The following is a 26,977-nucleotide window of genomic DNA, read 5'->3' as shown; positions in this document are numbered from 1 at the left end:
ATATCTACAACTCTCTTTTATTAAACTTATTATTTAAGAATAAAATTACAGCTGGAATATGATGAGTAAAATTACTTTTTAGACATAGTTATCAATCACATTATCAAAAAAAGCCAAGTATGTATAGATCATGCGTTTTTTTAATAAACTCTTTGATCCTTGACTTACTGAAAACAAATCCACCCTTTCAACCTTGTAAAGAGAATGAGAAAAGGCAAAAGAAATTGGCAGAGATGCCCTGAAGCACAACTCAAAGCACCGATTTGCTGATTCTCTGGGAGATATTTAACTCTTTCAGCTCAAATAATATCCTTAATTATTGATGGGTTATCTGTACAGATAATGATGTTTACAAAAGCAAAACAGTCTTTCAGTATTGTCCATCCTTTATTATCCATTCTGCATAATGTACAATGTTATGTTTGAGCAAGTTTCTTAGCAACATGATCTGAGATTTCTTCCCAAACTGTTACTCAATGTGGCAACATTCAAAACTTACTCCACAATTGCTTTCCCTGTAATCAGATGAAGGAGATTGTATTCAAATGACATCAATGGATCAGACATATTGTTACTTTGAACTTGTGATTGAAAGTCAGTTGTTGAATGAAGTTGGAAAGGTATTTCGGTTCTGAAATATATGCTTGTCTTTGAGTGTAAACTGTATTTGGGGCACAATCTTAGTTTTACCTCAATAGGCCGAATCCATAATGAGCCATGCAAAGAATGTCCAAAACCTTAAGTGATTCTTCATAGAATGTGAATGGCTGAAGGACAATAAGACAAGAACAGAAAATACTTAAATGCATTTAAACAAGTTTCAAATAGCAACTTTAATTTGTTCATTTTTGTTGCCACCCCAAAGACCATTTTTCCAGACCTCAAAAAGATTTCAGTTTGAAATCTTGGCCTAAGGTACCACTTGGTACTGTTGTGCTACCAGGGTGATAGCTTTGTAGAGTCATAGAATCATAGATTGTACAGTATGGGAACAGACCCTTCAATAAAACTTGTCCATGCCAACCAGATATCCTAGTTAATCTAGTCCTATTTGCCAGCATTTGGTCCATATCCCTCTAAACCCTTCCTATTCATAAACCCATTCAGATGCCTTTTAAATGTTGTAGTTGTACCAGCCTCCACCACTTCCGCTGACAGCTCATTCCATACACATACCACACTTTGCATGGTAAAAGTTGCCCCTTAGATCCCCTTTAAATGTTTCTTCTCTCACCTTAAACCTATGTTCTCTAGTTCTGGAGCCCCCCGGGGAAAAGACCTTATCTATTCACCCTATCCATGCTTCTCATGATTTTATAAACCTCTATAAGGTCACCTCACAGCCTCTGACACTCCAGGGAAAACAGCCCCAGAGTATTCAGCCTGTCCCTATAGCTCAGAATCTCCAACCCTGGCAACATTCTTGTAAAACTTTTCTCAACCTTTTCAAGTCTTATAACATCCTTCCTAATAGCAGGGAGACCAGAATTGAATGCAGTTTTCCAAAATTGGCCAACTAATATTCTGTACAACCACAATATGACCTCTCAACTCCTATACTCAGTTCACTGACCATTGAAGCCATAGTGCTGGTGTTGTAATGGGGTGGACAAAGTTAAACACCAGATTATGGACCGACAGGTTTATTTCGAAGTGCAAGTGTTCAGAGCGCCCACAGTACAGGTGACACAACATGTGACCCCCACCACACTAAATGCTCTCACACACACACGCACACACACACGTACAAATACACACACACACATACAGGTTTAACACACTCACACATGCAAGTAAACCCTGTCTTATACACACACTCTTTCTCAGACACACACCTACACTCACATTCACATGCACACCCTTTCACAGGCATGTACTCCATCACACTTATGTACACACTCTATGAAGCATGTACACACACACGTTTACACTCTCTCTCTCTCCCCCACATGCACGTGCGCATACATATAAGAAAGGCTTCATGTGTCAGCGCAGGATTGTTGGGCTGAAGGACATGTTCCTTTGCTGTACTCTTCTTTGATGTCAAGCTGGGTCTCACCAGCCCAATTCTGTCAGATGTCTCTCCAAACTCCATGTCATTCAGACCCTGGCATGATTCCGCTCAACATCAACACATGATTGTCTTGCCTGCAAAGAAGACATTGACTTGATTAGACACCAAAAGTTACAGCTTTCCACTTTAGGTTAATTATACACAAAGACATTAGATATCCACATCAAGGACTCTTTGCCAATTATAATAGCATTATGTAATACACCTTAACAAACAGAGTGAGTGTGCTCATTGACTGATTATAATTGAGTAATGGAAAAGTTCATGAAAACGCTGAACAGAAGGAGTAATGAAGAATATATTCTTTCTTGAAGACAAAAATGTATATAGTAGATTCATAAAAGGACAGAGACAATGCTAGTTGAAACTTACATTCTCCTGAAATTTGTCCTTCTTTGAAAAGTGCTGTGAATAGTGACTTAAAGAGCTCTGGAAATGATAGTCAGCTATACAGTCATAGAGTCATAGAGATGTACAGCACGGAAACAGACCCTTCGGTCCAACCCATCCATGCCGACCAGATGTCCCAACCCAATCTAGTCCCACCTGCCAGCACCTGGCCCATATCCCTCCAAACCCTTCCTATTCATATACCCATCCAAATGCCTCTTAAATGTTGCAATTGTACCAGCCTCCACCACTTCCTCTGGCAGCTCATTCCATACACGTACCACTCTCTGTGTGAAAAAGTTGCCCCCTAGGTCTCTTTTATTCCTACGTTGTGTGGATTTTCAGACTGTGGGACATATTTTGTAAACCGCTGTACCTTCTGAGAGCACGTTTCAGGAATCTATAAGCAGAGGTCAGCATTGAGTTCCCTGTCAGAGAGCACTAATTCATAAAATACACCCTTATTTGCTCTATTTTAGAAGCCTTACATGCTGAAACATATTTACAGCAAGTAATTTTGCCAAAAAAAAACCTCATTGTTGGGGAATTCCTCTATTAATACACCAGTCTAATTCTGAGGGAAACCTTTATAATTTTCAGACACTTCTAACTGTTGACTCCCCATAACGTTGTACTTTCCTTCAAGGTGGAAGACATTCTGAATTGTTCCTTTTTTTTAATCTGAACAAAGTAAATATATAACAGTATAGAGATCATTACAAGATATGCTCAGTACAGGCTTTGATATAATCCTTTGAAATAAGACCTGTGCTTTGACTAAGAGTGAGACCTGCAAAATATCATTTTTGTTCTTACAAATTCAGAATCAAAGAAAATTGGCTTAGTTGGAATTCCTGTGTTAATGTCATGAAAGTTGTCGTATCAGTTATTAGTTACCATGTCCATAGGTATTTCTCTTGGGAATTCAGTTACACTTCACTGTAGGTTTGCAAGGCTAGAAATTTTGTTGGGTCTGTTTACAGTGGGCAAGAGGTCTGGTTAACTCAGTGGGACCTGGGTGTGTATAATTGAAATTTGCAGGTTACCTACCAATGGAAAGGTACCTATAACCTACACATTTTAAAATGCTCTCTGAAGGTAGCATAGTTTTCTTTTATACATCAAGAGGTTTTTTTTTAATATAAGTTTGTCTTGTTTTTGGGGAAGTGTTTTTATTTTAAGGTAAAATGAAACGGTTCCTGTTCTGATGCCTTCCTGATGACAAGCCTGGGTGAGGTGCCTGCTAAGTATTAAAGAAAGGCCAAGATTACTTTGCTGGAAAGAAAGTGTAAGGTGCTTGCATTTGGAAACAATAGCCACAACATCCGTACACAGTGTTTGACTATTAGTCTCCAGCGCCTTAGGAAGGTGTTGAGAATGTCGGGTTATATATGGTTATGCTTGAAACTGCCCATTAATGTACAAGATGAAAATGGAATTGAGTCTCCAGGGTACATAATCAGCATTTATAACTGCATACATGGACCACGTGATTCATCTCACCATGAAGATGAGCTTGCAGAACAGAAGAGTTTCTCAAATTGCACTGAATATCACGGTCAAAGTTAATCCACCAGACAGATAGAAACCCTTGGGAACTAAGAGTCACCTTGGACTGGTTCTGAGAAAATTGAATGTCAACTAAAGAATGGTGCAATGTCCATGTGGTAAGTGTGTTCTTCCATTGTTTTAAAAGTAAGTTGTTTTCTGTACCATGATTCACAATATAAAAGTTTGTGAGAAGATTTGTAGCTCAGGTGCTCGTTGTTGTGGTTCTGTTCGCCGAGCTGGGAATTTGTGTTGCAGACATTTCGTCCCCTGTCTCGGTGACATCCTCAATGCTTCACAGGAGGCTCCCAAGCACTGAGGATGTCACCTAGACAGGGGACGAAACGTCTGCAACACAAATTCCCAGCTCGGCGAACAGAACCACAACAATTCACAATTTAAATTACATACTAAATTATTGTTTCATCAATGGTGCTTTTAGTCTGTTTTATTGCAGTAAAAGCACTAAGATGTGAAGTCTTGTCATTGTGATCATTTAAGATTGTGTAAAGGAATACTTGCCTGAGATCTAATGGAATGAGTCAACTGTTATGGATATATTAATTAAGGGTTAATTAGGTGTGAATTAGATTTATGAGTATGGAGAACTAGTAATCAGTGGACTGTGAGTTTTTTTAACAAGTATGCTTATCTGAAATAAAGGTTTCACTACAAGTATGGATGTGGACTCTGTTTAAATTTAGTTATTTTCTTGTATATAACATTCTTGGCATCCTTTTCAGAACTCATTTTTGTAGGATCTCACATGCAGTTTACATTCAGTTGAAAGCACATCAATATTATTCCTATAGTCAGGGGATATGTTTACATCTCTGGTAAAATTTGGATGATTTCCTGGAAATCAGACTTTTAGCAATTTTGAGATAAGAAGCAGACTCTAGTTAAGCCTGAAGCTGCTTTGTTGTTTTATGTACCAATGTAAACAGCTGATTGGTGAAAAAGTTGCTTGGCTATATGTTTAAAGCTATTCAAAAATCTGCAGTTTGAGTCACATGACTGGGATTCCAGAGTGCCTCTGTATAGTAAATGAAATGGCGCTGTTGCTTCTGGTCGCAAACAATTGTCTGCTATTTGAGATTTACAGAAGGCATGTTTAGTAAGTTTCCTGATTACACCAAAATTATTGGCATTGTAGACAGTGAAGAAGGTTTTCTAAGATTACAAAGGAATCTTGATCAAATCGGTTAATGGGCTGAAAAATTGCAGAAGGAGTTTGCTCTGGATAATTGCGATGTATTGCATTTTGATACAACAAACAAGGGTAGTGCTTACACAGTTAATGGGAGGGTCTTGGGTAGTGTTGTAGAACAGGGGGACCTAGGGAGCGCAGGTCCATAATTCTTGGAAGTTTGCGTCACATATGGACATGATGGTTAAAAAGGCGCTCGGCACACCTGCCGTCATCGCTCAGTCCTTTCAATATAGGAGTTGGGAAGTCATGCTGAGGTTGTACAGGACATTGGTGAGGCCTCTTCTGGAATACTATGTCTAGTTCGGGTCACCCAGTTATAGGAAGGATATATTAAGCTGGAGAGGGTTCAAAAGCGATTTACCAGGATGTTGCAGGGATGATAAGTGGAGATAGAGCCCAAAGAGAGAGAAGGACCGTTGGACCAACAAATGAGTGCATAACAGTCAGCCTAAGAGAATGAATAGCCGCTAATGGGGACTATTCCTGGCTAACAATGGGTTGTGTGTCATAGCAGACCTTGTGATAACAAGGCCTGATGTTTGGATGTTAGGGTACGAACATGGGAGAAGGCCCGGAAGCCTTAAAATTGTTGAATTTGATATTGAGACCAAAAGCATGTAGAGTTCCCAAGTGGAAGATGAGGTGATGTTCTTCCAGCTTGCAATGAGCTTCGCTGGAGCACTGCAGCAAGCCTGAGACAGAGGTATTGGCCAGCAAACACAGTGGGGTGTTGAAGTGGAAGGGAACAGTACATAAGTGTATTATGAAGTGGCCACCCTGTCTGCACTTGGTTTCCCCAATGCCGAGAAGACTACATTGTGAACAGCAAATGCAGAAGACCAGATTGAGTGAAGTACAGGTAATGCGCTGATTTGCCGCGGTTTGTCTGGGACCTTGCATACAGAAAAGAAAGGACATAAATGGGCAGGTATTATATTCTTTGCAGTTGCAGGGGAAGGTGCCGTGGGGCTGTGGGTGGCGGTAGAAGTAAAGGAGGAGTGGATAAAGATGTCCCAGAGGGAATGGTCCTTGCAAAAGGCTGACTTTGGAAGTGGGGGGGAGGGGGGGGGGTGGAATATGTGTCTGTTTGTGGCAGACCCTTGGAGTTAGCAGAAATGGTGGCTAATGGCCCTCTGGATGTAGATTCTGGTGGAATGGTAGGTGAGGACAGGGGGACTCCATCGCTGTTGTGGGAGGGAAGAGAGGGATTGAGGGCTGATGTGTGGGAGATGGGTCAGGCCTAACCAGCTACATGCTGGGGAATCCTTAGTTGAGGGAGTAGGTGGACATTTTGGAGGTCCCCTTGTTGAAGTTGGCATCATCAAAACAGATGTGATAGACTCAGAGAAAACGGGCAAATGGAATAGAATCTTGACAGAAATCAGGGTGTAAGGATGTATAGTCAAGTTAACTGTGGGAATCAGTGGGTTTGTAGTGGATATTGATGGTCAGCCTATCCCTAGAAATGGAAACAGAGATGTTAAGGAAGGGAAGGGAGGAGTCAGATCAGGTGATGGTTGGGGAAATTAGAAATGAAATTGATAAACGTTTCCAATTCCGAATGAAACTAGGAAGCAGTGCCAACGATATCAGCGATATTACAGAGAAAGAATAATGGGTGGAGGCTGGGGTCGGACTGGAACAAGGAATGTTCCATGAACCCACAAAGTGACAGGCAGAGCTAGGGCCCATGCAGACACACATGGACAACCCTTTGACCTGAAGAAAGTGAGACGAGTTAAAAGAGAAGTTCTTCAGGTTAGGCCGGGCAGAAGAGGGTGGTAGTGGACGGCGATGGTTCAGGCTTTTGTTCCAGGACGAAGCAGAGAGCCCTAAGACCATCCTGTTCAGGGATGGAGGTGTAAAAAGATTGCACATTGCCAGTAAAGAAGATACAGCTGGAACCTGCAATTTGGGGAGAAGCTCTGTAAGTGACATAAGTATCTGAGGAATCGTGGAAATATGTGTGAAGGGACTGGACAAGGGGAGAGAAAACCTGAGTCGAGGTAGGAAGAAATGAATTGCGTGGGGCAGGAGAAGGCAAAAACAATGGGTCTGCATCCACAGTCGCGTTTGTGGATTTGGGGAAGGAGGTAGAAGGGAGCTGTGGAGGCTTGGGGGACTATGAGTTTACAGGCAGTAAAGGGGAAATCACCAGACGAAATGAGGTCAGAGACTATTGTGAACATGGTAGCCTGATGATACATGGTGGGATTATGATCTGGGTGAGATAGGAGGAGGTATCTGAGAGCTGGCACTCAGTCTCAGTCCACCAGACAACCTCAGCAAGGCAGGCTTGATGACAAACTAAGGGTTGGATCTCAGAGCACAGAGTGCACTCAGTTCAAGGGCAGATATGTCGGAATGGGTAAGGGGGACAGAGAAATTGAGGGGACCAATATCACATCGACAGTTCTCAATGAACAGGTCGAGTGCAGATGAAAGGTCAGTGAGAGTGGTCTAGTGGAGGGTGAGTGTTGGAGATGGTTGAAAGGGTCTTATTCAGGTAAACTTTCTTTGCACTCCCCCTGTAACAAGAACATTCTTCCTCAGATAAAGATTACCAAAGTGTACACATTATTCCAAGTGTGGTCTCACCAAGGTGCTATATAATTGCAGCAAGACATTCCTGCTCCTGTACTCAAATCTTCTCACAATGAAAGCCAAAATATCATTTACCTTCTTCGCTGCCTGCTGCACCTACATGCTAAATTTCAATGTATGGTTATATAAGCATATATTTCATTGCACCTTCCCATTTCCCAAACTATCGCCATTCACATAAAATCTGATTTTGCTACCAAAGTGTATAATCTCACTCTTCTCCACATTAAACTGCATCTACCATATATTTGCCCATTTACTTAACTTGTCCAAATCATACTGAATTTTTTCTGCATTTTCCTCACAGCACACCCCCAGCTATGTGTCATTTGCAAACCTGGTTATATGGCACTTGGCATTTTAACAAAAATCATCAATGTAATGGGCTTTGATGGCTTTCTTTCAAGCTAACCTGGAAATGGAGCCACATTCTCCAAAGTTACTTTGCTGAAGATTTGCCTTAAATGTCTATGCACTGCAAAGGTGTGATATTCCATGGGGATTTACTTTCCTGAATTAACTTGCTCAAAATGCTATGACACACCTCCGGAGTAGCTTGGGTTTGATTCCAGGTCCCTGGTTGAGAGGTAGGGACACTACCACTGCAGCACAAGTATTCACTGATTCCAAAGGGATGCTGCATTGCTTTTGTTCAATGGATCCAGTTTTAGAGCACATTCTATTGTTGCCAGCAGACATCCTAAATTCAGAAGCACCAATTTAAAAATTCAACATGAGAATTCTTTAAAAGAATCAATTTAAGGTCTCAGTTCATGCCTTCTGAGTATGACACAGTTATTAAGTGGAAGTCTGATTTTTAAAAAAAGGTTTCAGTGCAGATGGGAGTCATAACAAATGCCAACTCACCAAAGATATTGCTAATCATCTTTCCTGATGTAGGTTTGCTGGAAGGTTCATTTCCAGATGTTTCGTCACCCTACTAGGTAACATCTTCAGTAGGCCTCCAGGCGAAGCACTGCTGATAATTCCCGCTTTCTACTTATATGTTTGGGTTTCTTTGGGTTGGTGATGTCATTTCCTGTGGTGACATCATTTCTGTAGTGATGTCATTTCCTGTTATTTTCTTCCGGGGGTGCTAGTAGGCGCATAACTCGATGCACTTTTTGACAGAGGTCTGGTTGGAATGCCATGCTTCTAGGAATTAATGTGCATGCCTCTGTTTGGCTTGTCCTAGGATGGATGTGTTGTCCCAGTCAAAGTGGTGTCCTTCCCTATCTCGAATAAACAGCTCTGCCAACCATCCAACCCAAACTTTAGGTCCTTTACGTGGATGACACCTTTGTCATTACGAAACGAAACAAATTAGAGGAAACCTTCAAGACCATCAATAATACCCTTACTGGCATAAAATTCACTAAAGAGGAGGAAAATAACAACAAACAATAACAACAATTCCTAGATGTCACTGTAGAGCGAACAGCCAATGGGGAACTTCAAACCAGCGGCTACAGGAAAACAACACACACGGACCAAATATTGAATTACAGAAGCAATCATCCCAACTTCCACAAATGAATCTGCCACAGGACATTATTTCAACCAGCCAACACACACTGCAGCACAGAGGAACTACGCAGAGCAGAGGAAAATCACCTATACTGGGTATTCAAAAAGAATGGGTACCCAATGAACACAGTCTGCCGATTTCTCAGCAACAAACCCAAACAAGCAGACACATCCAGAAACTCCAGCCACTCTCGCCTACATCAAAGACATCTCTGGAATGACTGCCAGACTACTCAGACCCCTTGGCATCATGGTAGCCCACAAACCCACCAACACACTAAAACAGCAGTTAACGAACTTGAAAGACCTTATATAGACAACAAGGAAAACTAATGTCATTTACAAAATACTGTGCAAGAACTGTAACAAACACTACATTGGACAAACAGGCAGAAAACTAGCCACCAGGATACATGAACACCAACTAGCCATTAATAGACATGACCCTCCCTCACTAGTCTCCTTGCATACAACTTCTGACTGGGACAGCACATCCATCCAAGGACAAGCCAAACAGAGACATGCACCAGAATTCCAAGAAGCATGTCATTCCAACCAGAACTCTATCAACAAACACATCAAGTTAGACCCCATCTACCACCCCCTGAGAAAAAGAACAGGAAATGACATCACCACAGGAAATGACATCACCAACCCAAAGTACCCCAAACATATAAATAGAAAGCAGGAATTATCAGCAGTGCTTCCCCCGGAGGCCCAATGAAAATGTTACCTAGTAGGGTGACAAAACATCTGGAAATGAACCTTCCAGCTCAGCGAGCAAACCTACATCCAAAACCTCAACCTGAGGTACAAATCTTCTCAAAACTCACTATAATCATCTTTAAAAGGATAGGTCTGGGACTAGTGATAGCATTTGGATCTAATTTTAATTTTATAAGCCTATCAAATCAAATTAAGGACAGCAGAAGAATTAATATTGGAACAGGCTCAAAGAGGTTTTTATTTTGATTCTTTGTTGGCGGGCTATGAGTAGGCAATTGAGATAATCCTGAAACCCTCTTCCAGTAACCTACAATGTGGTCAGGCCTCACGTTGTAAATGTTTTCTTGTGCCTGCCGTAGCCATCTTACTGGAAACAGGTGGAAGGTCAGCTGGAGGGACTTTGTTGATGCTTGGTCTTCAGTTGGGCTTTACCAGCCAGATGCATTTTAAATATAACTTTGTACCAGATAAAAGATTCTATAATGTTGTGGTCAATAAATAATGGCACAAAGTGGTCACTTCAAGGTTGGTTTACTTATCTGAATGTCAGTACTTTTTTTTTGCTCAGGGAAATGGACTTTCTCTGAGGTCTGGTGGTCAGGATTAGATTTTACAGATGTTAAATGGTGATGAACTGCACACAGTTTTCAACCCGTTTATCTGCTCTGTCTTTTTAACTTAGCAGACTGGTGTCATCTTGGTAATATAGATAATATGCTCGCATAAATTACCTAACTTTCAAAAATCCAACCGTAGTGTTGTTCACCTCTTTGTTTGTTTTCCAAGGTATGGCCTTCTCCAGTGACCAGTAGAGATCATATTGAGAACAAGATTTCCTGATACCAACATGTAAATGAAAAATTGTATCCTGTATGCTGCCAACTCAACTCATGAGACTAAATAATGATATAAATGCAGACTGTTGTCAAGTATTGACTTAGGCACAATACAATGTTCATTTCTTGGAACAACTGAAAGCAATAGAAACAAATTATTGTATTTTTTTGCTCTCTGCATGCTATTCAATGACCAATTTGGGCAACTTAGATCTACTTTTCCACATACACACCTAAGGATTGATATTAATCCCCTCTATGTAATGGACCTGGGGAGGTAATGGAGGTAGAAGTGAATGCGTTGACTTCCTGTCCTATTCATGCTTCTCCAGCATTTCAGCTGGGGCCTTATATTATCCATTGTTCATTGATTTATCTGAATCATGCGATAGCCATGGGAATTCCAGGGTTACAGCGATACAGTAGGGCGGTGGGTCTGGTGGTATGCCCTTTGCAGGGTTGATGTGGACTCGATGGGCCAAATAGCCTGCTTGCATACAGTAGGGATTGTGTGAAATGATCAAAGGCAGTGGACTCAGCACCAATTCTTGTGCTACACTGCTGGTCACAGGGCTCCACTACTAAAAGCAACTATCTCCCACCCTCTGTCTCCCACTTTCAAGCCAATATGTTGTACAATAATTCCATTATGCAGTTTTAAGTGTTGTGCAATGGGAGGGGTATTGAACTAAATATATAAAAGGCAGCCTGAGAGTTTTTTTTCATGTTTAGTTAAGTGTTCTGTGAACATATTCGAATTTAAAAAGGTTCTGATTCAAATTGGAAATGCTGATGGGTCACTCGTATATAGACAGGAATCTGAGCCAAATGTTGTTCGAATCAAAAGCTTCAATTTCTTGGCATCGTAAGTCAGTATTTACCAGGATTGTGCTGCATGTTGATGGACTTGCTGCATAGGGACACTTTAGCAGCTGATTAACTTTCAGTCATTCGCTTCAGTATGGCAGGATATCGCGTGAGGCTGAAGGAAGATAGATTGTTCTCAAATCACAACAGAGTACAAGCGAAGGTTGACTGATAATGCTGTTGCAAAACAAATTGTGATAATCTTTAATATTTAACCCAGAATGAATTATGACTGAGCTGAAATCTGTTCTGCTGACAAGGGAAAACCAGGCCACCTGTATTAAATCACTGATGCAGGGGGCTGGTTAAAGCAATCATTTGCTTAAGATTTATTATGTGGACGGATTGAGCAACTGTTTCATTGCATACAACAAGCTGATCACAGAACACCTTCAGGCAATGCAGTGAAGTCTACTGACTTCCAGCTATAAACTTTCTTCCAGGATGTGGTCAGTGCAGGTGTCCAAAGCCATACATTAACTTGCACTGAGGAAGGTTCTTACAAAACCTGTTTCACTGGCTCAGGAAATAAACCGCCTTTAACATCCCAGGTGTATGGAGGAAGTTTCACTCATGTGGTAAAAGCAATACCATTTTGCTTTACCGAGACTTGTCTTTGAAGAGATGAGCTGTTTAATATTGCCAGTTCAATGTTATTTCATTGTCTATTAAATTACTTTTAATAATATGTTTTCCCCCAGCTTTGTTGTGTGCACAATGGATTTCACTAAACATGAGGGCTTCAGAGAGACATTCTAAAAAGCTAGTTTTTCTGAAGAAGTACTTGCTGCTTTATAAGTGATTCATTATTTGAGGTAAACTCTGCCACCGATCGCCATTTTTCCTTCCACTTTGACCTTATTAAAAAGAAGCTGCTACAATACATCCTCGTTTATGTTCTCACCAACTCCAAAATATTAGAATACCTGATTTCTTTAGAGTATACATTGGCTTCAAATAGCACCCAATGGCTTCACACTATTTCTGATTTGAACATTCTAACGTTGAGTGAACAAACTCTGAATTTTGATGGAGCTGGTTAATCAGGATGGAAGCTGGGCTAGTACCAATCTGATTTAACTCATCTATCGGCATGCCAGTGCTCTTTAAATTATTAGCATTTGAAACCTCATGGAGGGAAAAAGTGCCTTTCTAGTACACTGCTGCCTTGGTTCTGGAGTAAATACAGCAAGGCCCAGCCTTCCCTGATAATTCCAATTGTGTTTTGTAGGAGGTAGAGACTTTGCTCACGTTAAACAAGACAAAGGGCACCGAAGGGTTGGGGACTTGCAGGCTGGCCATTTCTGAATCCCCACCCAGTGGGATACGAGTCAGATTTTTGCTTCTGACGCTGATGCTCAGAGTTGGGAAATTTCCTGACTTTTCAGGGAATTTCCCCTAAAGGCTGTATTTTCACTCTGGGAGGTGGATGTGGGATAGAGTACGGCCCATTAGCTTTGGAAACAGTTCAGATGTGGCCTCTAAGTGGAGAACACATCTTGAGTACAGTATAAAAGAAAGTTCTGCAAGGAAGTGTTGCTGTGAGGCAGGAAACGGGTGGAAATATGAGTGGAGATGTCAATGAAAAGACGGGCGAGTACTTCCAGGAACAGTTGACCAACTAATTGCTGGCAGTGGAAGAGATGTCTCATCACGGACCTTCCAGAGGGAAGCAGAGATTATTGCTGCATCTTCACCGAGTGATGAAGGACCACACTGTACAAACCTAAAGCTAAGAAATCTTCCCAAGCCACAGGTATAGCAATGATAGCGTCTCAACAGCATCAACTGTCCACAATGTCTTGCATTCACTCAGATTACCACCGTGGCTCAGGGGCTGGTTTACAGACATGAAATGTTGAATCTTTTTTCTTTCTATCCACTCCATTTTCACCCAACTCTTAGGGTCAGCCATGCCATTGAGCTTTGTGCAGGACACTCACAACTCCACAATGTCTCTGTGAAACCATGTGACTCAGAGGTAACAATGATTTGGAGATGCCGGTGTTGGACTGGGGTGTACAAAGTTAAAAATCACACAACACCAGGTTATAGTCCAACAGGTTTAATTGGAAGCACAGTAGCTTTCGGAGCGATGCTCCTTCATCAGGTGATTGATCACCTGATGAAGGAGCGTCGCTCCGAAAGCTAGTGTGCTTCCAATTAAATCTGTTGGACTATAACCTGGTGTTGTGTGATTTTTAACAGAGATAACAAGTTAGTTTGGGTTTAGGAACTGACGCTTGGCCACCCTGCATTAGCCCAATTTCCACAATCCCCACCTGGAGGCATGGGTTAGAAGGGCAGATAACATACACGATTCTAAGACTGCAGATCTCAGCCTCCTGCTGGGTGTCAGCAACCTCCCAGTGCTTGGAATGCTTTATTGTTTGTGACAATCATTGCACTTTCTGAAGGCGGTTCCGAGTTCTCCATCAGAATCCCTCCACAAACCCCACTCTCCTCGCTCACTCAGCACAGCATTCCACTCACTGCTTCCACACAAATCTTCTCAAAGCTTGCTAACACTGCTTCCCTCCCTCTTCCCTCTCTCTCTCTCTCTCTGCACATTCATTCCCTCCTTCCACCCTCATTGCCCACTCTGTCCCCTCCCTCCCACAACATCATTATCATTCCAGTGGACAATTTTGACCATTATCCTATGTTGCAGCCAGAGTGTCATTGCAATTAAAATCACTGCTGGATGGCACATTGGATGTTACTAATCGCTTCAATTAAAATCACTACTGGTAATATTTGTTAAATTAATCAGTAAAGTATAACATCGGTAAATATTAACACTGGATGAGAAGGGGCTGGAGGCAAACATACAATTATCCACTTTGGCAAGAGGAATTTTCTTTTATAATGTGAATGTATAGTCGTGAAAATGGGCTAACAATAGTCAACATTCCTCATTTAATTTTGATACCTGACGTTTTAAAAAAATTACAAAATCCAACTGCTTATATTGAATGGTTGTTGTGATCACCTGACATGCCTAAACATGAAATAAGTGGAATTTACACAACTTAGAATTATAATTTTAATGAAGAGGCACTGAAACTCCATCAGGTTTCAAGAAATTTACACAGTTTGGTTTACTCACACTGGGAGGATAAGTTTGCAAAATGGAAGTGAAAGGTTGCCTATGGACTGATCGATTTGAAAAAGATAATAGAATTAGATTGTTTCAGTAAGTCACTTTGACTAACACAGCAGAGAGAAAGCAACATGGACTGGGACACAGTAAGGAAACCAATATTTCCTTCCTCTTACACTCATGCTCAGCAAACAAGCACCAAGGTAGAAAAAAGCTTGGGAAATCTCTGTGGACTGAGAAATCAGGGGCATTCTTCAAATGTCACGACTCCTGAGCTACCAGGCTAACAGCAAAGCAGTCAGGACTTAGGTTTCACCCTTGCAACTCCGAGACTCTTAACAAAAATTGTAAACAGCAACTGTCTTTACTTTCCCATTTTTACCAGATACTATTACCCCACCTTTCTTTATAAGGTCATGACCTGTGTTTTGTAAGTGCTTTTGTTGGTACTTTTTTATCGTTGTTTCTCGTAATTAAACTCTCCTTCATTTTTGATCTAGTTAATGAAGTTTAATTAAAATGTGATAGCTACATGTTAAAAAAGAAATAAAGAAAATTTTTTCAACCGATTAAGAGAGGTTCAAAGAACAGAGGAGTTATGATCCCTCCTTCTGGCTTAGTGGTGCTGGAAGAGCACAGCAGTTCAGGCAGAATCCAAGGAGCTTCGAAATCGACGTTTCGGGCAAAAGCCCTTCATCAGGAATAAAGGCAGTGAGCCTGAAGCGTGGAGAGATAAGCTAGAGGAGGGTGGGGGTGGGGAGAAAGTAGCATAGAGTACAATAGGTGAGTGGGGGAGGGGATGAAGGTGATAGGTCAGTGAGGAGAGGGTGGAGTGGATAGGTGGAAAAGGAGATAGGTATGATCCCTCCTTACCTGGTTGTAACACTAGTAATTATTGGCATTCAGAGGAAATTGGGAATTCCAGCATATGAAGCAATTAAATAAGAAAAAGTATGTTGAGCTTTTTGTTTTGAAAAGGGTAGGAGGACACAAGAATTGTTTTGAGTGAGATTATAGTGACAAAATACAGTTTGGTCTCCTTCCCCATGGAAGGGTATTTGCTATACTATTTCTATCCCAGCCCTAAGCAGAAATTGCTCTAATTTCTATGTGTGTAGCAGACTTTGTACACCAGGTTTTAAAATGTCTGTCTTACACTTCAGCTTTTGGCTTCCAACACTTTCCATTTTTCTCTGAATCCATACCTAAGTTTAATCTAGCAAAGAGCATTATTGTCAAGAGTAAACACACTCACTTAGCCAAACTTAGAACATCTGAAAACTACATGCTTGGCCTGGACGGTGTTCATTAGATTGATTTCTATGATAAATATCCAGTAGAATGAGCCCAAATTCTCTGGAGCAGAATGAGAATATTTTTAAAGGCCTTAACAGGTATATGTGGAGAGTTGATTCCACTGACTAAGAGTCTCGGGTTAATTGTCTCCCTTTAAAGGATCAGCCATTTCAGACTAAGATGAGGAGAAATATCTTCACTTGAAATTTAATGAATATTGCAATTCTCTACTGTAGCGGGCTTTTGATGTTGGGTTATTTAGAACAGAGACTGAGAGTGATAAGTTTATGGACATGAAGGAAACAAAGGGATATGGGAGAGCTGGGTCATTGTAAAATGGGGTCATGGGAAATGCAGAGTTATAGGGTAGGGGCGTGGGTCTGAGTGGGATGCTTTCTGGGCAGCACAGTGGCTCAGTGGTTAGCACTGCTGCCTCACTAGAGTCCCAGGTTTGATTCCAGCCTCGGGCGACTGTGTGGAGTTTGCACGTCCTCCCCGTGTCTGCTTGGGTTTCCTCCGAGCGCTCCTGTTTCCTCCCACAGTCCAAAGATGTGCAGGTCAGGTGAATTGGCCATGCTAAATTGCCCAGAGTGTTAAGTGCTTTAGTCAGAGGGAAATGGGTTTGGTTGGGGTTACTCTTCAGAGGGTCGGTGTGGACTTGTTGGGTCCAAGGGCCTGTTTCCACACTCTAGGGAATCTAATCAAAAAAAAGTTAAGCCATAATTGCATTGAATAATGGAGCATGTTTGAGGAACTGTATAGTCAACTAGTATTCCCAATTCTTAGATACCAACTAATCCCTCAGATCACACAGCATTGACTACCATGTGCCATACTCTAGGTTGATGTTTTAGTGCTACCTTGTTGGAACTGCCCATATTTTGATGTGATGTTAAGCTCAAGCTTCATCTGTCAGCTCAGTTGAACATAGAAGATCCAATAATTGAAGGAGTAGGAAGCCTTCCCTGGTCTTCCAAATGATCTTCTTCAATGAATGGCATGAAGAAGAGATGGGCTTATACATCTGCTCAGGCTTATTTTGTGTTCAGTTGTTTCGTATACCAGAAGCTGGAGATCTGAAGTTCCCCTAACGTTGGATGATGGGCCTTAGTCATTTTAATAACTGAGCTGAGTTGCTGATGCTTATTGTCCGCTCACGGTACTTGGCAACTCTGATCCAGTCCATATTAAGCCAACCACTGCACTGACTATGGCCTTCAGAGAAATCTTAGAAAAGGCTGGTGTAACATGGGAAGAAGGCTAGCATGCACAGACAGTGGTCAGTTGGAGTGCAGTGCAACTATGTTCCTCCAGGCTCCACAGGAAATAAAGTGAGAGAAAGATTCCTATGTTTTGTTACTTGGTTCCAATGGCCTATTTGCTGGTTTGGCTACCTGCAGACCGAGTGATCTTTACTGGGATCTGACATCTGCTTTGCCCTGTATTTCCAATTATTTGAAGTGGTCATTACATAGGTATTAGTATTTATTCATGTGGTTAGTTCCTGCTTAACATCGTTTCCAGAATACCTGGAAAGCAACTTTTATCAACATGGTGGTGCTGATGTGACAGATTAGATGCAGGATGTTATATTTTAAAATTGGCAATTTTAATCTCAATATTATGTCCGGCAAGAGAGCACAATTTCTCCATCTCCACATTCGACATTAGTTGCCAGTTCCAACTTCTGTCATTGCTACAATTATATGTCATATTTATGAACTTAAGATAATTACATTTTCTAAGTACAGAGAACATAGAACATAGAACATAGAACAATACAGCACAGAACAGGCCCTTCGGCCCATGATGTTGTGCTGAACTTCTATCCTAGATTAAGCACCCATCCATGTACCTATCCAAATGCCGCTTAAAGGTCACCAATGAATCTGACTCTACCACTCCCACGGGCAGTGCATTCCATGCCCCCACCACTCTCTGGGCAAAGAACCCACCCCTGACATCTCCCCTATACCTTCCACCCTTCACCTTAAATTTATGTCCCCTTGTAACACTCTGTTGTACCCGGGGAAAAAGTTTCTGACTGTCTACTCTATCTATTCCTCTGATCATCTTATAAACCTCTATCAAGTCACCCCTCATCCTTCGCCGTTCCAACGAGAAAAGGCTGAGAACTCTCAACCTATCCTCGTACGACCTACTCTCCATTCCAGGCAACATCCTGGTACATCTTTGAACATCAACCATTTCTGTTCAATCGCACTGATGGTGTTTAAAAAGGCATTCTAAGTCAACTACTGTAGTTGCATCTTGATCGACAAAAGCAATGACTTTAGCCACTTAGAAAGCCCCTTTCAGATTTGATTAGATTCCCCACAGTGTGGAAACAGGCCCTTCGGCCCAACCAACCCTCCGAGGAGCAACCCACCCAGACCATTTCCCCTTGAATGATGCACCTAACACGATGGACAATTTAGCATGACCAATTCACCTGACCTGCACATCTTTGGACTGAGGGAGGAAACCCACACAGACACAGGGAGAATGTGCAAACTCCACGCAGACAGTCGCCTGAGGCTGGAATTGAACCTGGATCCCTGGCACTGTGAGGCAGCTGTGCTAACCACTGAGCTACCATGCCACTCATGGCAGTTTATCCACAATCATAACCATTCATTCCAATCAACCTTGGTGCAATGCGCACCAGTGTGAGTACCAGAGTTGAGTCTCAAAAAATTAAGTGAAGGAAGAAGAAATGTGCTTTTGCCTAAACTAAGCTGCTGATTTGTGAGCAGGTTTGGCAAGTAAACTAAAGGTAACGTATTTAGTTTGTGTTTAGGTCTCTAGTCTTTTTAACCTCTTTTCTTAAAAGTAGCTTATTTGGTCCAAGATTGATATTGCTATCTAAAGAAGAAAATGAGAAAATATAGAGTGCTCAGAATGGTGATTTAATTAGTAAGTGAAATACGATAGAGCCAACAGGTCGGGTGATGTGTTCCAGCTGCAGCATGTGGGAGCTGCTGGGCTCTAAGGTGATCCACAGAGAATGAGTATTTACACCTTGAGCAACTATGGATCTGATTTGAAGAGATGGAGAGGTGTGAGCATTGCACTACATCAGGGATGGGGGGAAAGTGCCCAGATACTTTGCTCAGGAGGCTGTCATATCCTTGAATAGGTAATTCAAACTTGTACTGTGATCAGGACAGAAGGATGTCATTGTAAGGGAAGCAAATTTGGGAAACGAAAGGCCAGGTGTCAAGGTGCCTCTGTTCCTGCATTTGTCCAACAGTGACACAGTTCTTTTCAGCTGCATGGACAAGGCAGGGACTGAAGGAAGGATAAGTGACCTGACCATGATGCTGCTGTACAGGGGACCATTGAGTAGAATGAGTAAGTAGGAACGTAGAAGTGGAAGGGAACAGGATAATTAGGGGGATGGATACTGTCCTCTCAGCCATGAACATGAGTCATGAAGGCTGTGTGACCTGCCGTTGACCACAATTAAGGACACGTCCTTCGTGCTAGAGAGCAGTTTGGAGTAGAAAGGGCAGGAATCCAGTTGCATTTGAACCAATTTGAATTAATAGGATTTGAAAGGAGGTTCTGCTGAAAGAGTTTGAACACTGAGGAGCTAAACTATAAATCAGAACCTCCGAAAGAATAATTTCTTGTTTACTATGTAAGCCTGGGAAAATGAGCACAAGGTAAATAAAGTCAAGGAGTTTAGTGCATGGCTTAAAGAGTAGAGTGCAGAAATGAGGTTCAGCTCACCACCAGCGCTGGGATAAAAATAAGATGTTTGGTGTAATAGGCTTCACTTGAACCCTGCTCGGACCAATGTTCCAGCAAGCCAAATAACTAGGGCTGTAGAGAGGGCTTTAAATTAATTTTGGGGGAGAGGAATTCACGAGGGGTGACCCCAATTTACAAAGCAGAAGCTTATGGTGACATTGCAGGGCAACTGTTTTGATGATACCCAGAGTAAAACAGGAAAAAGCAGAGTGCATAAGCATGAAATAAAAATGCAAATATGGTCGAAGGGAGAGAAATAGTGATAAAGAGAAAGTAAAATTAACAGCTTTATACTTAAACGTGCACAGTATTCGGAAGGAACTAAATGAATTACTGGCATAGATAGAGGTTAATGAGTATGGTCTTATAGCCATTACACAGATGAAGTTACAAGGGGATCAAAGCTGTAACTAAATATTTATGGGCATGTCCCTTTTCAAAATGACAGGCAGGAAGACAGGAAGGGCGGTGATGCAGTTTTATTAGTACGAGATGGAATAAGTATGATAGCAAGAAATAATCTTGGATCAGATATGTAGAATCCATTTGTGTCAGGTTAAGAAATATGAAGAGGAAGAAGACACTGGTGGGAGTTGTCTACAATTCTCCTTCAGCTAGCTATTCCACAGAACAGGTAATAATTTAGATGATAATAAGGACATGTAAAAAAAGCCAGCACATTAGTCATTAGTGACTTTAAACTTCTTGTAAATTGGGAAAATCAAATTAGCAAAGATAGACATGAAGAAACATTCATGAAGTATATTTGGGAGTTTCCAACAATAACATATTGTGGAATCAACCACTGATCCAGCTATTTCAGATCTGATAATATGTAATGAGGCAGATTTAACAAAAAATCTGAAGGTAAAGATTCTGGGAGAGTCCCAGAGGACAAAAGGAAGAAAGACGAAAAATAAAGTTAACAATAGGCCACTTAGTTTAGCACCCATCATTGGGAAAATTCTCACCTCCATCATAAAGGATGCAATATTAGAGCATTCAGAATTGGATAAGATCAAGCAGAGTCATCGTGGCTTCATGAAGGTGAAATCATATCTTGCAAATTTATAAGAGTTCTTTGAGGAGGCAACTAGCAGGATAGACAAGAGGAAATCAGTAGAAATCATATATTCGAATTTCTGAAAAGTAGTGATAAGGTATCAAACATCAGAATACCAGAACATCCAAGCTCCATTCCAAATTACCAAACATAAATTGGAAATATCCTTCAACATTGCTAAATCAGAATTGTGAAACCCTTTACCTAACAACTCTGCCTTAGTACATTAATCACACAAGATTAGAGTAATACTGGAAAAGCACAGCAGGTCAGGCAGCATCCAAGGAGCAGGAAAATCGATGTTTCGGGATCTGCAGTACCCACTTTTGCTACATTAATCACGCAGCATACAACTCATTAGCAACTTCTGAGAGCTAACTTGGAATGGATAATTAATGCTGGTCTTGTCAGCAATGCTCATATCCCATGAATGACTGATTGTAAAATAACCTCCTAGATGTCTGCTGCATCAATAGCTGTATTGCATAATTTTCGATGTTCTGATATGAACAAGCCTACGCATATGACAACTATGGTGAAAGACTATCCAGATCTTGATGAAATTGTCCAGAATATTTCAGGAAACGTGGGTTGATCTAAATAGGTTCTGTATTTACCACCAAAAGCTGAGCAAGTTTTCCTGTATAGGTCTTCATTTCGTCTTTTTCTTCATGTGAAAGATACACAAAAATCAGTCAGACTGCAGTGAGATAGGAGGCAAGCAATTAAGTACAACCTGTCATTGATCTTACCTGATTCCTTTATCTGCAGGTTTTCTCTTTATCTTGTTACATGAAACAGAAACTGTAAAACGATCATGTGCAAATGAACTTGATTTATTAGGTATGAAAAAAAACAACAGGGAATACGTTAAATGTGGTTGGAGCATGTCTGTACTCCTCTGTCTTTGAACATTATACCTCACAGCAAATGTAAAATTAAAGTGAGAGGATTTGAAATTATAAATACCACATAAGAAAGAAGTAGTTTTGCTTTCTTCTTTGACAAACCAAGAGATTGAATTTCAATCTTCAAGAATAAAATGGTTGAACAGTGTAGGAACTTGCCCATATGTGACGTCAGACTTGAACATGTGTGGGGTCCCTTCCAACTTGCATTAGCATCTTGTGACCCACAGTTAGTTTAAACACTGCAGTAACCCCAAAATAAATAAGTTTTGCCCATCAAGCTGATTATTCTAGATTGCACATATAATACACAATTGCTGCCACTTGAAGCTTCAATATTAAAGCAGGCAGCCATTAATATCAACCAAAAAGAGTGAAGATCATTAACTATTTGCAGAAACCTCAATTTCACAGCTCTGCTGTCTTTAGTGCTCCGTTTATTTTGTGCAGAAGCAGCCAGAGGCTAGTGTTTTATTGGAAAGAGAGTCAGGGGTTGATGTGAGCACTGCAGATTCCTGTGACAAGCACATTGCTTGGAGCCTCTCAGCAAGAGTTTTACTTCCCACTTAACCAGTTTGTCTTGAGTCTGAGCTGGAGTTACAAATTTTTCCTACTGCCTCAGGCCAATACTTTATTGGAAACCCTATCAAGAAAAGATTCACAAATGTGGTTTATTTTCCCATTGAGGGCAATTGTATACATCCACTAGTTCCAGTTACAGCAATTTGGTTTAGTGCACTTCAGCCATTATACTTTGCATTCCACATACTGGGTAGGTCGCATTCACAGAACCAACCTTGTATATGAATGTATGTCACTTCCAGCATGTATATATGAGTCATGTTACAAATTCAAGTGATTATCTTAAATTGGTTACATGGAAATTGTTGGAGAAACTCATTGGGTCTGACAGAATTGTGGAGAAAACAGCAGAGTTAATGTTTCAAGCCCTGTATATCTCTTCCTTAGAACTTCAGTTCCCCATTGCTTCTCTCAGTTGGAGTTGACTTACTAACAAATTCATTTTTTCATGCAGTATAAATTTTCAATGATGCAATGATATTTGGCATTCTTGCATTTGTGCTGATAAATACAAGATGGAAAACTTCAGAACCATATCTTTCTTTTCAATAATATTCAACTTCTGTACCACCAAGCAACAGAGAAAGAAAAAAAATGAGAGAGAATTGATAACTGAGAAAAAAACATATAACAAATAAACATAACAAACAATTTAACATCTGTAAGAATGAGAATTCAGGTTTCAATTGTCCCTTTTCTAGAGATGTTGGTTGGCACTACAGGAAAATAAATCAAAATAATTGAAGAATCTTAAGCTGTTAAATGCGTGTGCTCTCACTCTGTTTAATTGGTTCTTAAAGCACAAATGTAGCCATGTGTTAAAACTCACTGGGAGATTTCTTTTATTCTTTCATGCAATGTAGGTGTCAATGGCTGGGCCTGCATTTATTACTCATTTTTAAGAAGGTGAGTTTTTGCAAGGCTAAAGATAGAGCAGAGGAAATTGTTCAACAATTTATGGTAAGTTGCAAACCCACAGATCATTTCTTTCTGAGCACAAATTGCTATAAATTTAACACACTAATAACAGCAAATGAGTTCAACCCACTGGCATTGTGTCAGTACATTCTGACCAAATAAAGCTGAATATAAATTATTTCGCATTTCACTGGAATGGAAAGACCTGATCTGCACTGATGTATCTTTAATATAATTGACTCACCACTTAAGAAAACTTAGAAGCAGGTAACTATTTTCCCTTTTATTTTCAGTTAGTTCTGTTTTACAAAATAACTTTTTCCTTCACTCTCATGAAAAAGCACCTTTGCTTGTTTATTCGTCAATTCTATCTAAATATTTCTTCTAGTTATTGTCGAAGTATCTTTCCTCTATCTTTCTTCCCAAGGAAATTTAGAGTTATTGTTGAATAAATCCAAAGATGTGGAGATTAGTTGAACTGGCTATGCTAAATTGCCCATAGTGTTCAGGGATGTGCAGGTTAAGTGCATTAGTCAGGGGTAAGTGTAGGGTAGGGGGATGGCTCTGGGGGGGTTATTCTTCGGAGGGTCAGTGTGGACTTGTTGGGCCAAAGGGCCTGTTTCCACCCTGTAGGGATTCTATCTGATCGGTGTTGCCTGTAGTCAAGGGATTTTCTTACTGTTGTCTCTAACAATTGCAACTTTAACAAAGTTGTTTTTTACATGTGCTCTAGGACTTCTTAATGATACAAAACTACCCTGTTCCATTGATTCTGTTAGCTCCAGTCTTTATACTGAATATTTTAATTGGTTCTTATTTTATGTTCAATGATTTTTCCTTACTGTTCACAACTCACAGTTATTGTTTGTAAATTTGACCTCCAGTTGTGGTTCTAGGGGCATCAACAAAAATTGCAGCTGCCACAGAGCTTTTCTGCATCTCTTCACAGGATTTGGAAATACTGTAACCAGTAACTAACAGTCAGGCAAAATATTTAGTTCTGGGACTGAGCTGAACTTTCATGGGTGAATGATGCACTATTTAAACAACTCAGTAGGTTGAAAATACACCACAATATTTCTAAAGGTCAGTGTCAGTAAATGGATATATTGGAGTACATAAATTGGCTATCGGAAGTCAGAACATTCTGAAGAAGGGCCACTAGACTCAAAACATTAACTCTCCTTTCTCTCCACCAATACTGTCTGACCTGCTGAGTTTGTTCCAGCAATTCCAATCTTGTTTCTGGATTTCCAGCATCCATAGTCTGTGTTTTTGAAGATCATTGCTAGAGGTAGTCAATTGGATAAAAATTGGTAGGAGACAGAGGGTGGTGTTAGAGGGTTGTGTTTCAGACTGAAGGCCTGTGACCAGCAGTATACTGCAAGGATCGGTGATGGATCCACCGCTTTTTGTCATTTATATAAATGATTTGGATGTGAATGTGGACACGGTTAGTAAGTTTGCAGATGATACCAAAATAGGTGGTGTAGTGGACAGTGAAGAAGATTATCCCAGAGTACAATGGGACCCTGATCAGATGGGCCTGTCGGTAGAGGTATTGCATTTTGGTAGCACACACCAAGGCAGGACCTACACATCAATGGCAGATCCTGGTGCATGTTGTGGAACAAAGAGACCGAGAGGTGCAGTTGCATAGTTCCTTGAAAGTGGGTTTGCAGGTAGACAGAATGGTGAAGAAGATGTTTGGTATGCTTACTTTCATTGGTCAGTTCATTGAGTATAGGAGTTAGGATGTCATGTTGTGGCTGTATAGTACATTGGGGAGGTGACTTTTGAACTACTTTGTAAATTCTGGTCACCGTTCTATAGGAAGGATGTTGTTAAAATTGAGAGGGTGCAGAAAATATTTACAAGGATGTTACCAGGACTGATCAGTTTGAGCTACAGGAAGAGGCTGACTGGGCTGGGCTTTTTTCCCTGGAGCGTCAGAGGCTGAGAGGTGAACTTATAGTGGTTTATAAAATCATGAGGGACATGGATAAGGTAGAAAGCCAAGGTTTTATTTCCAGGATGGGAACTAGAGGATATAGGTTTCAGGTGAGAGGGGAAAGGTTTAAAAAGGAGCTGCTGGGTAACTTTTGCATACAGACAATGGTGCAAGTATGGAGCCGAGCTGCTAGAGGAAGCGGTGGAGGCTGGTACAATTATAATATTTAAAAGACGTCTGGATGGGCATATGAATAGGAAGAGTTTAGAAGGATATGAACCAAATGCTGGCAAACGAGACTGGGTCAGGTTGGGATGTCTGGTCGGCGTGAATGAATTGGACTCAAGGATCTGTTTCCACACTGTATGACTCTATGACTCCATGAATGAATATTGAGTGAATCCTTTATTGCTCACAGACTGTAGAAACAATCATGAACTATGAATGAAATGGATACATGTTTGCAGTTACAAAGATAATCATGTGGAAACAGTAAGAAAATGGGAGTAAGACAATAATTGTTTCAGACTGCTGATACAGGCAAAGGGACCAGGGGCAAATGACTTTATAATGTCAGTGCATGCATTAGAATGTCGAACGCCAGGGACTTTCAGATCTATTTGTTGGAAAGTCGACATGGTTATTTATAATCTTTTGCAATGAGATGATTAAAGTAAGTACAGCCCAAATCACTGAGTAATAATTTCTGATTTTATGCAGTCAAATGTTATCTATTCACAAATCTGTTTGTTAATATTTGTACAATTCTACTTGTGGTTTAAATAGAATAAAACACAGGAAATGGAGTTTTGCCTGTGGATAGGAACTTCAAATTAATCTGTGATTCGAGAATTACAATGTGTTTCAGGATGAAATGCATGTCCTGCTGATTATCATTGTGCATTCTCATCGATGCTGTGTGCTGTTAAAGACATTGCACTGAGGTTAAAGGTGCGTACACGGGGAATATTGTGATTCTTTGCACTTAGCATGTCTCCTAACAAGATAATAAACTTATATCTCATTTTTCAAAAGTGACAGTGGAAACATGTTTCCTTGTGATTGAGCTTGAAGCTGAGGTTGCTTTCTGCCTCCTACAATTAATTCCTGCAATTCCACTGTTCAGTCAAATTAGCATTAAAATCAACATGAACTAGGTAGATCCACATTCAACACTAGTGCTGCTTTACATCACTGCATATTGTGATTCAATTCAAATCAAATTACAACTTTTAATCACCATTAGTTCCACAGCAGTACTTAAAAGCCATTCTAGCTCAAAAGTTCAGCAGACTGTAGCTAACAAGTTGACATTCAGGCTACATTAGCTACCAATGGCTGGTTGCATAAGCACCTTGTTAATGATTTATGAAATGTCTACACCGGCAACCCAGAATCGTCTCATGCAAACAATTGGTTACTTATTACCAGATACGTTCAATAGCTATGCTTTGGGTTCTTTTGAAAAAAGAAAACTTACATAATCTGGAAGTTGGCACAGCACGGCTTCATTTTTGGCACTGTTTTGTTTAATCTTGTGTCCCATTATACCTTAATATTCGTCTTAGACATGTGTTGCCATTTCTTGTGCAAAACAGTAAGAGAAAAAAAAAGA

At 40.6% G+C, this 26,977-nt stretch overlaps 1 long non-coding RNA gene across 1 annotated transcript; it reads right to left on the bottom strand.

The window, feature by feature from the left end:
• Nucleotides 1-398: 398 nt before the first annotated feature.
• LOC140485478 (uncharacterized) lies at nt 399-26,977 on the bottom strand. The gene is made up of 3 exons (XR_011962343.1): nt 26,843-26,977; nt 2,060-2,148; nt 399-767 (listed from the first exon to the last, which is right to left on the bottom strand). It is a non-coding gene; the product is annotated as an uncharacterized lncRNA (long non-coding RNA).

This window comes from Chiloscyllium punctatum, chromosome 14, assembly GCF_047496795.1.
Source record: "Chiloscyllium punctatum isolate Juve2018m chromosome 14, sChiPun1.3, whole genome shotgun sequence".
Taxonomy (NCBI): Eukaryota; Metazoa; Chordata; class Chondrichthyes; order Orectolobiformes; family Hemiscylliidae; genus Chiloscyllium; species Chiloscyllium punctatum.
Note: the sequence above shows the minus strand (reverse complement) of the source record. Positions and strands in the feature narration are given on the sequence as shown.